The sequence below is a fragment of the Carcharodon carcharias genome, chromosome 11, assembly GCF_017639515.1.
Source record: "Carcharodon carcharias isolate sCarCar2 chromosome 11, sCarCar2.pri, whole genome shotgun sequence".
Taxonomy (NCBI): Eukaryota; Metazoa; Chordata; class Chondrichthyes; order Lamniformes; family Lamnidae; genus Carcharodon; species Carcharodon carcharias.
Window position 1 is genome coordinate 35015189 of NC_054477.1, and position 17204 is coordinate 35032392.

Sequence of the window (17204 nt, forward strand, 5' to 3'; positions counted from 1 at the left end):
TTATCTTAATGTTCTAACCTGTTTGTCCACAAATAGTTTGAAACTCCAGCTCTCCAAACGGATAGTGGAGTGCATTTTAGGCACTCTGTGCTCCCCTGTAGAAGATCATCTTATGCTCAACTTGCCACCAAATGCTTGCATGACATCTCTAAGATAGCCACATCTAGTCCTCCTTGAATGCACATACCCCAAATATATCAAAGGTGCAGATTTTTTTGTGTGAAGAAGTCAACCTAACCCATTTACTTTCACTCTGACAATATCATACTGTGTATAGTGTTCTGCACAAGTAAGACCTGTAACATTTCTGTTGCTGTTGGTAGGGAAGAAATAGCATCTTTATAATATGGCATTGAGTGAGAGGATCATGCAGAGACACTTGTATGGAATTTTGTCAGGTTTTGTCCGCAAGGAATGGTACCCAAGTTGTAATCCTAGCTTATTGACAAATTCATTCAATTGTTCGGACAGATCTAGTTTTCCCTCATAACACCAAATTGTGGCTGCTTAGGACCCAGGGTATTAGCTTAATTCAGGTAGCCCTCTCAGCTCTAAGTCAGAAGGCTGTGGGTCCAACCCACACTATAGATATGAGTACATACTTTAGGTTGTCATTTCAGTGTAGCAGTGGGGAATGTTGCATTGTTGAAGGTGCTATCTTTTAAGAGACGTGTTGTGTTGAGGCCCCATCTGCAAGCTCAGGTGGCTGTCACAGATCGCAAGGGAGTATGCAAAGAAAAACAGCACGTTCTCCTGGCCAACATTTCTCCCTCAACCAGAACCAGCAAAACAAGATTACCTGGTCGTTCATTCATTTGCTGGTTGCTGGACCTCGCTGTGCAGAAATTGGCTGCTGTGTTATTTACATAATAACAGTGGTTGCATTCTAACTGTAATCCATTGGATATAAAGTTTGAAGATGCACCCAAATTTGTTTGTTTTCTTTCACACTCAATTTATTTCTTTTCTCACTCTCTCTCTCTCTCTCTCTTTCGTCTTTTCTCTCTTTTTCTCTCTTCTCTCTCACCTTTCTCTCTTTTTCTCTCACTCTCTTCTCTCGTGCTCTTTTCTTCTCCCTCGCTCTCTTCTCTCGCTCTCTTCTCTCGCGCGCTCCCTCTTCTCGCGCGCTCCCTCTTCTCGCGCGCTCCCTCTTCTCGCGTGCTCCCTCTTCTCGCGCGCTCCCTCTTCTCGCGCGCGATCTCTTCTCGCACTCCTTGCGCTCTCCCTTCTCGGTCTCCCTTCTCTCTCCCTTCTCTGCTTTCACAGCTGTGGTAACTGTTACAGTACTTAAGCCAATGCATATCATGTTGGAACACCAAGGTCCACATTCCATTCCCTTCTCCCCTCCAAAAAATTGTTGAGTTTTCAATCTCAGCTGAGCTGCTATGGAGGTACCTCGAGCAAAGGCAAGTCACTTTGCTGATGGGGAGATGAGAATTGCTGTAGTTACTGGCAGTTTTCATAGTGGTGGAGACCTAGTAATGGGTGAACCTCTGATGACTATAGTCCCAAGATCACTAGAGATGGCAGAAAAAACTTTGAATATTTTCAATAGAATGACTTGCATCTTAAATCTAAAATGTGACAGTCACGCATTCTTTGGCAATGCAAACAACCAAAAGGTGCAAATACTTGTTCAACTCATTAAATTTGTTACAGCGCACAATTGACAGCTAGATCAGATGACATTCAGTGTTATGGTAGGGTTTTATTTGGTCATAAACTGACATATTTAATGAGTACATAGTTTAAGAATGAAAAATCACAAGATCTGCATTTACATTGTTAATGTTTTTTTTGAATTATGTTTAAAGAAATAAGTACTTCAGGTCACATGAGATTGTCTTTTTTCCCCTCCCATCATGAGTTTACAGAATCACAGAAAAAAAATTAGGGGCATCGTGCACGTTCAGATTTTTTTATATATATTAACTGGATTAAAATAAGATTTTTGTATGTACGCAGTTAGATTTTTACATCCTAGGGGGTGCTATTAAGTGATGTTGTTTGCTGTTTTTTGTAAATATACAACAAACTCAAAAGTATAAGAGTTTTCTAAATTTAATCAGTTTTGCCTGATGTGGATTTTTGCGCAGGGACTAATGTAAAGTTGTAAGTTTTTTTTTGTTACTTTTTTTGATCAATTATTTAACAATCAAATTTCTTATACAAGTTTTCATTCTGCTTAATGTTATACTAAATTTAAAGTACCACAAAGTGTTACGCTAGATGCTCATACAGTTTCATAACTGTATTTCATTGGTCATCTTATTATAGAAGCTCAGAAAGCTTTGAGTAGAACTACCTTAATTGTAAATGATTGCTCTGTGAAATGTGCAGATCTTACCTATGCATACAAAGTCTTAACTTTGAATTTTTTGCAGATTTGTACTGTTAAAAGTATATTATGAAATAGAGTTATTCAGATATTTTAAATGTAACAGAAAGATGTATTGTTTCAGATATAGCTATATGTAACCATACATTGGATATAAAGTTTATTTAGAAGTTAGTGATCATACTGCTTTTGATAAACCAATATTATTTTCTTCAGTACAACTAATGGATGTTAAGTACTGCTTGATGTAAATGACTGATCTGTCAGCAGAGCATCCCTAGGAAGAGGGAAGAAAGCATCATTGGACCAACTGTTTTTCAACATAGAAAATTAATTGCACTTAAACTTTTTTAAAAAAATGTTTTAATAAACATTACTTTTATGAATCATTAATGAAATTTAAGTACTTACATTTATTAACTTATCAAGTTAAATGTGACTTAACTATTGCATCCAGTTTATAAATAAAAGTTGCAATAGGAATAAGTTTTTAAAAAAAAATTGAAAAATACCAATTTGCACAAAGCTGACCCTTCTTTTGACGGATGTTCCGCAGACCAACAAAAACCTGAAACTGGCATGTAAATAATGCTGTGAAGACTGTAGCAGTACTTGAAAGTTTCACCACTTTATATCCTTTCAATAATGTAGGCTGTAACTAAATATATTGTTTCATAGACAAGTGCCTGATAGTGTACATTAAAAGACACAAGAACAATCTTTGCTGTTATTGTATGGAGCCATAATAAATGTATATAAATTCTGTTACTGAATCTGAAGTTGTGTTACTGCCATCTTTTTCTGATTTATGGTGAATTATCTGAATTGTATTCCCCCCCCCCCCCCCACGGCCCCTCTTGAAGTGGGGATGAGGGAAAATCACATTTTTTTTTTGCACCTGTTTTGAGGGCATGCAATAGGATAATAAGGAAACTTTCAAGCTGTGACATCACATGTCCTATCTTTACCTGCACTACGGGCAGCACCATAATGGCAAAGGTAGCCTCCCAGGAGTGCGTGACACCACTTGAAACAGTTTTTAGGCTTCTTCCATCTGTAAGTAAAGGGCCTAATGTTTATTTCAGGATCCCTGCAGGAATTTTGGCAGTGTAGAGCGAAACAGGCATTAGTGGACCTTGCCTCACTATTCCACAGGTCGCACCATTAGTTTAAAAGTTTGATTCATTCACCAAAATAGCCAATCATTTACCTTAGCTACTGTTACCCAGAATAAAAGAGACTTTAACCAGGCTTCTTTCAATAAACAACAAACTTATTAGTTTACTGTATAACCAGTTTTGTTGCATAGAAAGGCACAGCTTATTAACATACAAAATAGAGTATGAAAGTATACTAATTACTCCTTCGAGGTACTCTAAAACTGTGTGTGTGTGTCTCTCTCTCTCTCTCTCTCACTCACACATGCACATACACACACAAAACAAAAAAATAATAAAAATAGAGGAACACCATCAAAGGTGAAAAGGAAAGATGGTGGAGTGTTTGAAATGGCATCCGAGTTATACATTTGGTGTCTCAGCGCTGATCTGCAAAACAGTCGATGACTAATGCACTGCTTTTCAGGCAGACTTGAGGAACACTTGCAGGTATTCAATTCCAGCATGTAGCAATTTAGGAGCAGCTTATATTCAATTTTGGCTGGGAACTGGCTCTGGACTGCAAAAAGGTTGCTGTTTTCCTTGTACAAGCAATTGGTCCTTTCCCTTATCAAAGCAAAACCAACTTTTAAACGCAGTTTTTCCAGGCATAGCTTCTACCATGTGAAACCTTTTGTACACAGTCCACCAGGCTTCCAGCTTCTTTAAAATTGCTTAATTACCTTTTCTTGTAAAAGGATGTTTTTCTCAGGAATAGCAATCAGAGTCCTGCATTAACCTTTAAGGGACAATGTCTTTTAAAACACAAATTGTTCCAGAAGGTTCTTATTTGGAGATGAACCATTTACTGTGATTAAAGTGTCCATGACACTGATCTATGCAAGGTCTAACCAGTGGTCATTAAAGGTCTGGCATCAGAAATGTAAGTATATTTTCCATGCTTAATGTGATGTGGATTTCTGTGGGCTGGTGCTGCCCATGCCCCATCCCACTCCCAATCTCCCTGCCCCCTTGATATACCTGAGGGTTGCCACTGATGAGGCAGCAGGCCCAAATTCGATCTTGGAAAGCAGGTGCCTGTCTATAGGTTTGATAGGTGTTGCCAGCATGCCATTAATATTACAATAAGGTCTGAGGCCCAATTACTGCTAAGCCTCGAGCCTCCTGGATTGAGCCCATAACAAATTTTTGCCACATTGCGCTACAAAGGAAAATTTAGTTCTGCATCTGCTCTGCCACATGTGAAATTGGTGCATTGTGCATAAAGTGGACGTAGACATGTACAGGCTGTTAGTAACCAGATTTTTGTCTGCATTAATATAACACTGTGACACGAGCATTATTTATTTTTTGAAACCAAGCACTACATTTATCTAGTCTAATGATTTTTTTGTTTTTGAATTTATTGGCTAAGTTTTAGAAGCATTGGAGGTTTTCCATATATAAGGGATGTTTTCTGGTCAGTGGTGAGATAAAATGCATCCACAAATCTGACCAGATGTCCATGGTCCTCCCTAACAGTGGATTTTTTTTTCATTATTCTTTCTCATTCTCTCATGAAGACTTTAACTTATTGCTGGCTGTTTGACTGGCAGTTGTATGGTGGTCTGAAGTGATCTTCATTCATGTGTGAGCCACGACAGAAGATTGAACTGTTCACATATCACAACTGATATCTTTGCCTGAAGTCTAAGTATGTATTTTCAGCAATGATTGCTGGCTATGCCATGATGCTTAATCCATTTGAAGAACCCTTGCTACCACCCTGGTTGAGATCTGCTGATGAACACAATGGTTAAATGTCTACAAGGCACCCAGGCCAGATACTTCCATTCCTTGTAGAATTTTAGAATGTACAAAATGTTGGATAATATATTTAAGAACCGCATACATGTATAATATGCACTCAAGGACGGAAAATCACCAAAATCCTGATGTTCAAGATATGAACTGAAAAGTTAGGGACCAATCTAGCTTAATATCTGTGGTGGAGGCAGTTTTGAGATGATATAGAAGCTTGTTTTAAAGGGGACCAATATTGAAAGAAAGACTTACATTTTATGGAATTTTTCACGACCAAAAAATGTCCCAAAGTGGTGTACAGCCAATGAAGTACTTATGAAGTGTAATGAAGGAGTACCTGCAGTAGAATTCAAATTAAGTAAATGGATGAGGGCTTATCCAGAGGCTATTTTGGATTTTAAATGGTACTTGATAAAGTTTCATAGGAGGCTTTTAGAAAGTAGAACTCAGAAACTTAATAGGAAGTAATTATTGGTGAAAACTGCCTAGCCGATGGTGAATAAAGGTGTCAAATGGAAAAGGTACCACTGGAGAATGAGAATGAGCATTGATCTATAGAATCTTGTTATCAGCCCTTTGTATTTACTGATTTCAAAGGTGGAGGATGTAAGAAATGTGATAACTTTCTGTGATGTGCTTTCTATGTATATAAAGAGGCCATTTGGCTGAAAAGTTTTATGCTGGTATTTATGCTCCACAATCCTCTGGTCAGCACTCACCTGACTATTAGCATGACCTATTTATTTCTCTTACAGGTGTTTATCTAGCTTCCCCTAAATGAATCAACATTAAGATTATTATGGGGTGTTGGGGTGGGTGGCCTTGGAAGTTAGATGGAGAAGTTCAGCAGCATGGGGGCTGCAGTTTCTTTATAAATAAGGAGATAGGAATTTATAATGGACACTTAAAAATAAGGGCAGAATGTATGACTTAAAATTGGGCTGAATTATGTCCTGGGTCCCCTGGTCCAATTAGCCATCACCCTCTAATTCCACATCATTTGAAGAATAAATTTGGGTTTGACTCCTTGCTTGCATCATTGAGAATTGACAAATATAAATTTGGTACTCAAATGATAGGAGAGATGGACAGTATTCAAAGAGTGCTAGAACAATTAAGTAGATGGGCTAAGGAATGACAAGTGTTTTTATTTTAGAAAAATGTTAAGTAATGCATATTGGAACAGGATACAACAATTGTGCACACATTGGATTTAAGTTTATTATTGACTGTTCACAGAAAATTTAATCAGTATAAAGCTGATCAAATACTCAGCCAAACTTCAAAATATTTTTTTTTAATATTTATCACCATAAAGAGATCTTATCTAGGATATTCTATACCATTTTGGGCACCCAACCTTTCAAATGACATTGATGAATTGGAGAGGATTTGTAGGAGAGCAAAAGGGAAGCAAAAAAGATAAGATCTCACTACTTGGGGTATTCTATAGGCCTGCAAATAGTGAGAGGAGAGCAGAACATTTCTGGGAAATCAGGGATATGCAAGGACTATAGAGTGGTGATACTTGGGAACTTTAATTACGCAAATATTGATTGGGATAATGGGTCGAATCTTCCAAGGAATGGCAATCACTGTCCGATTTAGGTTTTGGGCAAGAGATGCAGGGGAAATTTGAGGGAGAAATTTTTTACACAGTGAGTTGTATTATCCTAGAACCTGCTGTCCACACAGGTGGTGGAAGCGGAAACAATGATTTCAAAAGGAAAATGTATGGACTCTTGAAGGAAATAAATGTGCAAGGCTATGGGGACTGAGCAAAGGAGCGGGGCTCACTGTTTTGTTCCTCAGGCAGTTGGCTGGACTCGATGGGCTGAAAGGCCACCTCCTGTGCCATAAATGACTCTGTGACACTAACAAGGATAACTATAAGTTGTTGGACCTGTTATGAGAAAAAACTCAAAAGCTAAGCTGCTCTTTGTTGGGGGAAAAGATGGGAAGGCATGATTTAGATTTCAAACCAATTGAAAGTGATAGGGGATGAAAATGTAAGCGAGCTATTTGACTTTGACTGACCATACAGCTGGAGGATACAGATTTAACTTTGACTAGCTTCAAACGAGATGAAAAATTTCTTGTCTCACCTAAAATACTCAAACAAATTCCCAACAAAGCAGTTAAAACTGTGGCAATAAGCCTATACAACAAGGAACTGGATAAATAAAAGGTAAAGAATGGGTTTGGTGAGGGATAATAGAAATGATCCATGGGACACAATGCTTTCTAAGCTGCTAGCTTTTGGGGGAAGGGCTGCATGCCATGGTAATGTGAAGACTTATGTGAATAAATATTGTGGAGTTTTGCTTAGCTTCCTTTCGGTCCATAGGCCTTTACAGGTTGCCTGTTTTTGTAGAGAATTATGGAGCTGCGACAGTGAAGTACATTGCATCTGCTACTACTTCTCTTCCAGCTTTGTGTCCCACTGAGATATCACACACAAAAGCACACTTCATTACAAAGCCCCTTTCCTGAGATACTAAACTGGAGCAGTAAAGGTTATCAGTAAGGATGTGCTCTGCAATTTTTAAAAACAACACTGCAGGATTAAGCCAAACATTAGACTCATTCTCACAAAATCAAATGAAAAATACCACCTGCGTTTTTTTTAAATGTAAATAATTTTTAACATATAGAGGGAGATGGTGGCATAGTGGTTATGTCACAGGGCTACTAATCCAGAGACCAAGGCTCGTGTTCTGGGGATATGGGTTCAAATCCCATCACAGTGGTAGAATTTGAATTCCGCTAATAAACCTGGAATATAAAGCTAGTCTCAGTAATGGTGACTCTGACAGTTATCATTAATTGTTTAAAAAACCCATCTGGTTCACTAATGACCTTGAAGGAAGGAAGTCTGACGTCCTTACCTGGTCTGGTCTACATATTACTCCAGACACACAGCAATGCAGTTAACTCTTAACTGACCTCTGAAATTGCCTAGCAAGCCACTCATTGCGAGGATAGTTAGGGATAGGCAACAAATGCCTTGTTTGTGACATCCACATCCCATGAAAGAATTTTAAAAATTAGCCTCTGGTGCACAGCCTCCTGATCAGGGCAAAATAGGCCTGGATTGTTGCAATGATGGAGAGCCCCCGAATATGGCATCTAACATTTTCATGGGGGTGGGAATGGGGCTGGGTTAGAATTTGTACATGTAAGTTTTGTGGAGGCAGCTGTCTCCAGTCATGTCTGATTTTCATTAGTCAGGAGTGGGAAACATGATATGTGCAGATTAGACCTGATAGGAGCAGGTCTAAATTTCATGGAGTCCTTTGGAGAGGTGGCGTACCCTCTGCATATGGTTTTGGGATACCTTTGGGAGAGGTTAGGGGTTGTTAAAATTAGACAAGATTATACATAAAAATGCATAAAGTCATTGGAACTGTCAAGAGAGCTGTTAAGAGGAACTGTCAAAAAGTAGCTTTCAAGAGGAATGTTTAGATGTCGAGGCATGTAAAACTCCTGCCTTTTATATCTTCGAACAAACTGCGTAGAGTGTTTTTTAAATCATTTCTTGCTATTTCACTCTGTCTGTTGACCTAAGACTGAGTGTTACAATTACTGGATTAATGCTGCAAGACTGATTTCACAACCTTCCATTATCACAGTGGGATGCCTTTCATTTCACTTTGATTGGCAGGTCCAAATGGTTATGGACTCTCTGAAGTGGGATTATGAATTCCAATGCTTGTTGTTATAAGGGATTCAGCATTTGAATGAAATGTTTGTTCTTATAAGGGATTATGTGGTTGAAAGAATTTAAATGTAGTGAATGGGCTTTTCATGAATGAGATTTTTTTTAAAAGGTCTGCAGTATTCACTTAGGAGACATGCTGAGATTGAATAACGTTCTAAGGTCTGTCAGTGGTGGATACAGGGTGGCTTGGCATGGTAGGTGTAAGGGCAAAGAGTGATGGGTGGGTGGGGCATGCGTTGGGATGATTTGGAACTAAGTTAGCATAAAGAGCCAATGGGTGGAGGGCATAGGTTGGCATAGCAGTATGACTGGCACAGTGGGGAAGGGAATAGGTTTGCATGGAGGACAGGGGGTGCTATGGGGGTGGGTATAGGGCATAGTTAGCATAGAAGGTATGAGGAGTCATGGGGGTGGGTGGCGGGCCATGGGTTGGCATGGAAGTTATAAGGAGCCATAAGAGGTGGGTGGAGTGGCTTAGGTTCTCATAGAGAATATGAGGGGCCATGGGGGTGGGTGGAGGGGTATGGGTTGGCTTGGAAGGTCTGAGGAGCAATGGGGTGGGTGGAGGGGCATAGGTTGGCATGGAGAGTCTGAGGGGCCATTGGCAGGTGATTGAGTGGTATGGGTTGGCATGGATGGGGCATGGAGCATGTGGGGGGTGGTATAAAGCGTGGTAGCTGAATGTTTTGTGTGTTCGTGCTTTTTAACAAATCTTTGCAAAGTTCTGGTGCACCAAGGCAGGCTTTCTACCCAGCCTACCTCTATACCTGGCAGATTCCGCACTCCTTCTGGGATCTTGCGGTCTGACTCCCAAAGAGCCCCTCCAACCTGGAACAAAAATCCCATCTTCTGCGGCACTTTCCCCGGGTTGGGTTTGTGCAGCCAGGAAATGTCCTGACTCGGAGTAAAAATTCAGGCTGTATTTTCAGGGAATATGTGACCCTAATTGTGAAGTTACCTGTTGTATGATGAGGCTTTTTAAAACTTAAATATAGATGTAATTTCAGAATTAGAAATGTTAATTCTTCTGTGACCGCTAAGAGCAATCAGATTATTCCTTGAATACAATTGAAGTGGTGTGTTTCCATCATTGTTCAACTTAAACCTGTAATTTTCACCTTTACATGCACAATAAATCATAACTGACCAAGGAATAGTAGATGTAAACTGATCCATGTCAATGTACTACTCAAAGCATTAGGAACTATACCTGCTTCTAATTGTAAAGCTTCATTTGCTGGTCTTCACTTTCAGTCTTCAAGGTGGCGGCGGGGGTGCAAAAAGAGGATATCCTGTTAAGATTTTCATGCATGGTGAGCTCCACAGTAGTCCATTGGTTTCACTCGTGAATAACTCCTGTTCAATCTTGGTCTGTTTTGTGTTAGCAGATTTCAAGCAAATGGCCAAAGCTGGGGATAATAGCTGAGCTAGGGAGTTGAACATTGATTCCTGGTTTCCCTGCTTTTGATTTGCTATTGGTTGCTATCAAGTGACTACTGTTTCCCTGAATTTTTGGGTGAGGTCAGGAACTCATGGTCTGTCTTGATGCTGACCACCATCTCTGGAGTTGAATAGCTGAATTGTCAAAGTTCACACCAATAGTGGCAACAGGCATAAGACCAAAGGGAAACCAGCACCACAGAAAAATAAAACAGCGAGGTGTCGATGCTGTCGGACAAAAGTAGCTAAGGAAAATAGTTATGATCTACATCCAGTTGACCCTTGCACATATACTTCCAAAAGTAAACCAGGTAATTACAGGCCAGTGAGCCTGATATCAGTAATAGGTAAATTATTGGAAGGTGTTCTGAGAGATCGGATATATAATTATTTGGACAGCCAAGGGCTGATTAAGGATAGTCAGAATAGCTTTGTGCGTGGTAGGTGGTGTTTAACGAACCTTGTAGAATTTTTCGAGGAGGTTACCAAGAAAGTAGATGAAGGCTGTGGATGGTGTCTACATGGACTTTAGTAAGGCCTTTGAAAAGGTCCCACATGAGAGGTTAGTTCAGAAGGTTCAGACACTTGGTATCCATGGAGAGGTTGTAAACTGGTTTCGAAATTGGCTGTGTGGGAGAAGACAGAAAGTGGTAGTGGATGATTGCTTCTCAGACTGGAGGTCTGTGACTAGTGGTGTGCCTCAGGGATCTGTGCTGGGACCATTGTTGTTTGTTGTCTATATCAATGATTTGGATGATAATGTGGTGAATTGGATCAGCAAGTTTGGAGGCGTTGTGAACAGCGAGGAAGGCTTTCAAAGCTTGCAGAGAGATCATGACCAACTGAAAAAATGGGCCAGAAAATGGCAGATGGAATTTAATGCGGAAAAGTGTGAGGTGTTACATTTTGGAAGGTCAAACCAAGGTAGGACATACACAGTAAATGGTAGGGCACTGAGGAGTGCGGAGGAACAAAGGGATCTGGGAGTCCAGATACATAATTCCCTGAAAGTGGTGTCATAGGTAGACAGGGTTGTAAAGAAATCTTTTGACATACTGGCCTTCATAAATCAAAGTATTGAGTATAGGAGTTGGGATGTTATGGTGAGGTTGTATAAGACATTGGTGATGCCAACTTTGGAGTAGTGTGTGCAGTTCTGGTCGCCTAACTACAGGAAGGATATCAGTAAGATTGAGAGAGTGCAGAGAAGATTTACTAGGATGTTGCTGGGTCTTAAGGAGTTGAGTTATAGGGAAAGATTAAACAGGTTAGGACTTTATTCCTTGGAGCGTAGAAGAATGAGGGGAAATATGATAGAAGTTTATAAAATTATGAGGGGTATTAGACAGACTAAATGCAAGTAGGCTCTTTCCAATTAAATTAGGAGAAATAAACACGAGAGGACATGGCTTTAGGGTGAAAGGGGAAAGGTTTAGGGGGAACATTAAGGGGAACTTCTTCGCTCAGAGAGTGGTGAGAGTGTGGAACGAGCTACCATCAGATGTGATAAATGCTGGCTCACTCTTAAGTTTTAAGAATAAATTAGATAGAGATATGGACAGGAGAGGTCTGGAGGGTTATGGACTAGGTGCAGGTCAATGGGACTAGCGGAATAGTATTTTGGCACAGACTAGAAGGGCCGAATGGCCTGTTTTCTGGGCTGTAGTGTTCTATGGTTCTATATGCTTGTGTACAAGGCCCTATTTTGCCTTTTTTCCCCATTTGTTATTTCCTGACCACAGTGGAAATGCTGCTTCTTTCAGAACATCACGCACATTTAACTTCCACATAGCTCAGTGGCCTATGCCCTGGAGCCCTTCAGCCACATGCAGGAAAGTCATGATTCGCATTTTATGTTGTCAGCCGATGTTAACTGGAGTGGCAGTAACAATGATCTAACAGGCAAACATTTATGTCAAGCAAGTGACTGAATAAACTGTGTCTTCATGCGGTGACTCAATCATGTACTAAAAAGTAGGAGGTCTTGCAGAGAAAGTTTCAAGAGTTAGCTTTCAGATTGAAGTGTGAAAACATGAGGGTGGTAATCTGGGGATTATTTCTGCTGTGACTTGCTGTTTGGGCGGGACAAATAAGACACATTAAGATATGCTTTAAAAAGTGTAGAAAGAAGGGTTTCAATTTCCTAGGACATTGGGATAAATTATGGGACAGGAGGAAATTAAACAGACAGAACAGATTTCATCTGAATCAGACTCATGCGTTCTGCCCAAAGGCAGTTGCTTGGCTCATAGGGTTGGATTTAATGCTCCCTGCTAATGGATGATAGCAGGGGGCACTTTAAATCCAGCAGCGGAAATGGTGACAGGCAATCCATTCCCAGTTGGCCAAATGAAGCTCTTAAGTGAGTCTTAAAAACCCACTTAAGTGTTTCATGCTGCTGCTGCTGGCATAGCTAGCCTGGTAGGTTTCCCTGCATGAGCTGTTGGTTGAGGGTGGGTGGCTGGGTGGGTGGTGGGGGGGGGGGGGGGTTGGCGGTGGCCTCCTTAACTGGCTCCCTGGGCACATTGAAAGGCTCTCCCAAGGTGTAACCTCCCCCCAGGTTGCCCTTGTCCTCTGACCTCTCAAACCCTGGCCCCCAAAGTCCCTGCCGACTCCTGGATACTTACAAAGTTCCAATCCATCACAGCTCACCTCCTCGCTGGTTGAATACAGTAGTGGCAGTGGTCATCGTTCCCACTGGTGCTATGGGTAGATCGAGAGCAGCTGGCCTCTGATTGGCTGGTAGCTCTCTGAGACAGAACTTCATGGCCATGAAGGGCAGAAATCCCACCTCCAGCCTATTGATGGCCAATTGTTTATTAAGTAACTGTGGAGCAGTCGTTCTTCCCTGGCCTGGCTCTCCAACTTTTTTAGCCAGGGTGAGGAGGTGGTGGTGTAGTAGGGACCACAGCACACTGCATAAATTAGCCCATGTTCTTCTCCATGACTCTATTCTGTGCCAGTCTTTTCATTGTCAAATAGCTTCCTTCACTTTTTAAGCCACCCAGCAGTGATATTCTCTTCCTCTTCTTCCTTGAAATCCTCTCTCCATAACGTCTCTTAAGATGTGCCCTGCACAGTCTTTCTGCATTTTCGTGGCCTGACTATGCAACATCTCCTGCAATGTCTATCACTAGAGGAACCATGCACTTTTGCAGATCTTGCCGAATTCAACAACAAGGTGCAAAAATGTGTCCAGTTCTGGCTGGGCCATGTGTAGACTGTCCATGGACACGATAAGAAGTGGCCTGAATTTTTCAGTTGGCATGTGGGGGCCGGGACTGACACGCTGGCACATAAAATGACGTGCGATGACATCGGGCATGCATCCTGACATCATCGCGCTGTCTCACAATGTTTCATTCGGCGGGCGTGCGCCGGAGTTGCCTGTGCGCCTACCGGTAACTGATAGGCCTATTAAGGCCATTAACGAATTAATTAATGTAATTGTTTGTGCTGCCCGTCCAGCCTTACGATTGGCGGGCAGGCGAAAAGGCCAAGCGGCCTTCACGTTTTTTAGGAAACCTCATCCATGAGCAGGATGAGATTTCCTAAAGCTTCTACCACTTAATTTTTTTTTCCGAAATATAAAAACATGTCCCATTTCATGTGGCACAGTCACATGAAAGGACATGTTTAATTAATTTTTCAAACCATTTATTCATTTATTTTGAAAGTGCTTCAAACTCCCTGAGGCAGCTCCGTGCCTGAGGGAGATTGAAGCACTCTTACGTGCGCATGTGTGAAAGAGCACTGGCCCCGACTCTCCTTCCTCCGCTGAGTGCTATGGCTCATGGCTTATGCTGGCTGGGCCTTAATTGGCCCGCCGCATAAAATGGCATGTGGAGCCGATGGCAGGCGGTGGTCGGCTCCGTGACTGCACCCCCCCCCCCCCACCCGCCCCGTCCACTCCCGTCAAGCCCGCCTGCTGACTGAAAAATTCAGGCCGTCATTACATTCAGCATATCTCTTTGTTTGTTCACTCTCTTCAGTAATTTGAGATTTATTACTTTCTCTGTCCAGCTAATCCTTTTTTCCTTCAAAGCCACATTTCAAAGCTATTTAGCAAGTTGGTCTCCTCATTCCATAAGGTCCAAGTCTTGCTTCCATACAAAACCTCCCCGCCAAATCAAGCTGTTTGCAAGTTGCTTCTTGAATTTATTCAGCTGTCTTTTCTTACTAACTGCAGCCTTTCCCATTGCTATCCTTGTTCTTATTTCTTTGTTGTACCTTCCATCTGCAGATATTTATTCTTCCTAAATTCTAGTTATTTTCCATTCAACGAAGCAGGCTGCAATAAAGTCTTCATGATCCAGCATGCGCAGGGAATTGGTGGTGCTGGTTAATCAAAAATACTGGTTAATGGAGTGTTCCATTTACCAATGGAATACAATGCAGTACTTGCAGTATGAACTAATAGATAAGTACTCAGGAAGTAAAGAACAGTATTCTTCTTACTTCTAATCTTCAACTATACATTAAAACCTAAAGTATGAAATAATACCGTATACAGGTATGGATTCTGGATAACTTTGTAATTGCTTCTGGTTGGTAAAGTGATGATTCGTATTTGGGGAATATCAGAAATTCCAGTTAGTGGAGAACTCTGGTTTACTACACTGTTGAATAACACAAAGTTTACTGCAGTACCAATAAAACACTGGAGAAGGATCTAGATCAATAAAATGGGAGGAGGGTTAAGTTCAGCAGATCCAAACAAAACATAGATTAAAAACAAAAAAACTGCGGATGCTGGAAATCCAAAACAAAAACAGAATTACCTGGAAAAACTCAGCAGGTCTGGCAGCATCGGCGGAGAAGAAAAGAGTTAACGTTTCGAGTCCTCATGACCCTTCGACAGAACTTGCGTTCGAGTCATTAATGCTGGTAGAAAAGATATAAAAGCTGTATCATTGTACAGAACAGGATACGATGGATGACAGTTTGTGCAGATACTGATACACCAGTGAAGTAAGTCTGTGAAGTCTTAAAGCTATGACCACACTGGAAATGTGAGCTATAATTTGCAGTGGCTGTGTATCTAATGGCATCAGCCATTAGTTAGACTTGCTCTTGCACATTTTGGTTAGTAAATATGTTGCGTGACAAGTGGGTGAAGGTGCGAACTGATAACGTCACAGCAAGGGAAACCAGACACCTGGGACCCATGTGAACAGGGCAAGCAACTGTACCGCCTAACCAATCAAATTGAATGTCTTTGAAATGAACGGCTAGAAAGGAAGTGTAAATTAGAATGTGTAAATTTAAATCAGATCAAGTACAGAGAAAGAAAGATTTGATTGAGAGAGGAAAAAAGACAAATGAAAAGTAAAACTATTTTAAATATATATTGCACAAGTTAATAATCTCCAAATAAAACCCAAAAGAATGGGACATCACACTCTACAACATAATTTTCATTGTCAGAGAAGTTCACTGGCAGCATTTTAATAATTACAGCACCGGGGTGCTTAGACTGAAAGGGACAAGACTTGATTTCCTGTGGGGAGTTTAGTTTGTACCTACTGTGCAAGTGCAGCAACTTTATGTTGTTCAATGTCATTCAAAAATGAGCTGCAAAATGAGATGCCATTTTCACAAAGCTAAATTTGACACTGACCTTTGGATTCTGATATTTAAGCATACATCTGCCCCTCACCTGAAGTTTCTGTAGCACTTGTACATAAATAAGGGTGAGTACCATCAGCCTCATTGTTATTTTGACAGAAAATTAAAGTCATGGAGTTATTATGGCACAGGAGGAGGCCATTCAGCCCATTGAGTTCATGTGCCTCTCTGTAGAGCAATCTAGTAGATCCCATTCCCCCGTTCTATCCCTTTAACCCTGCAAGTTTATTTCCCTCAAGTACCCATTCAATTTCCTTTCAAGATCACCGATCGTCACCGCCTCCACCACTGTCACAGCCAGTTCTGGGTCATTACCATCTGCTGTGTAAGCAAAGTTCTTCCTCATATCCCTCCTGCATGTCTAGCCCAAAACTTTAAACCTGTATCCTTTAGTCCTTGTACCATCAACTAATGGGAACCGTTTTTTTTTATCTACCTTATCTAAACCTGTCAATCTTGTACACCTCTATTACATCTCCCTCAATCTCTCTGCTCCAAGAAAAACAACCCAGCTTCTCCAACCCAACCTTGTCACAAAAATCCCTCATCTCCGGAACCATTCTGGTAAATATCCTCTGCATTCTCTCCAGGACCCTTGCTTACTTCCTAAAGTATGGTGAGTGGAACTGAGCTATAGTGGTAGCCTAACCGGAGCTTTATAAATGTTCAGCACAACTTCCCAGCTTTTGTATATCTCTATTTATGAAGCCGAAGATCTCATATGCTTTGGTAATTAGCCTCTCAACATGTCCTGCTGCCTTCAAAGACCTATGTGCATGAACCTCCAGGTTGATCTGCTCCTGTACAATCTTTGGAATTCTGTCAGTAAGTCTAAATTGCCTATCCCTACCCATTCTGCCAAAATGCATCATCTCACACATATAAATTCTGTCTGCCGCTAGCCTGCCCATTCTGTTCGTCATCCATATCCTGTTGCAGTTGATCAATATCATCCTCAATATTTGCCAATATATATATAAATATAAAAACAACACTGTGTGCCATCCTCCAGTCTGAAAAACAAATTATCATGATTTTCTGTTTTTCCTCCTCAAGCCAATTTTTTATCCAAGCTGACATTGATCCTCCTAATCATAAGCCTCAATTTTGTTAACCAGCCTTTCATGTGGTACTTCAGCAAACACTTTCTTAAAAT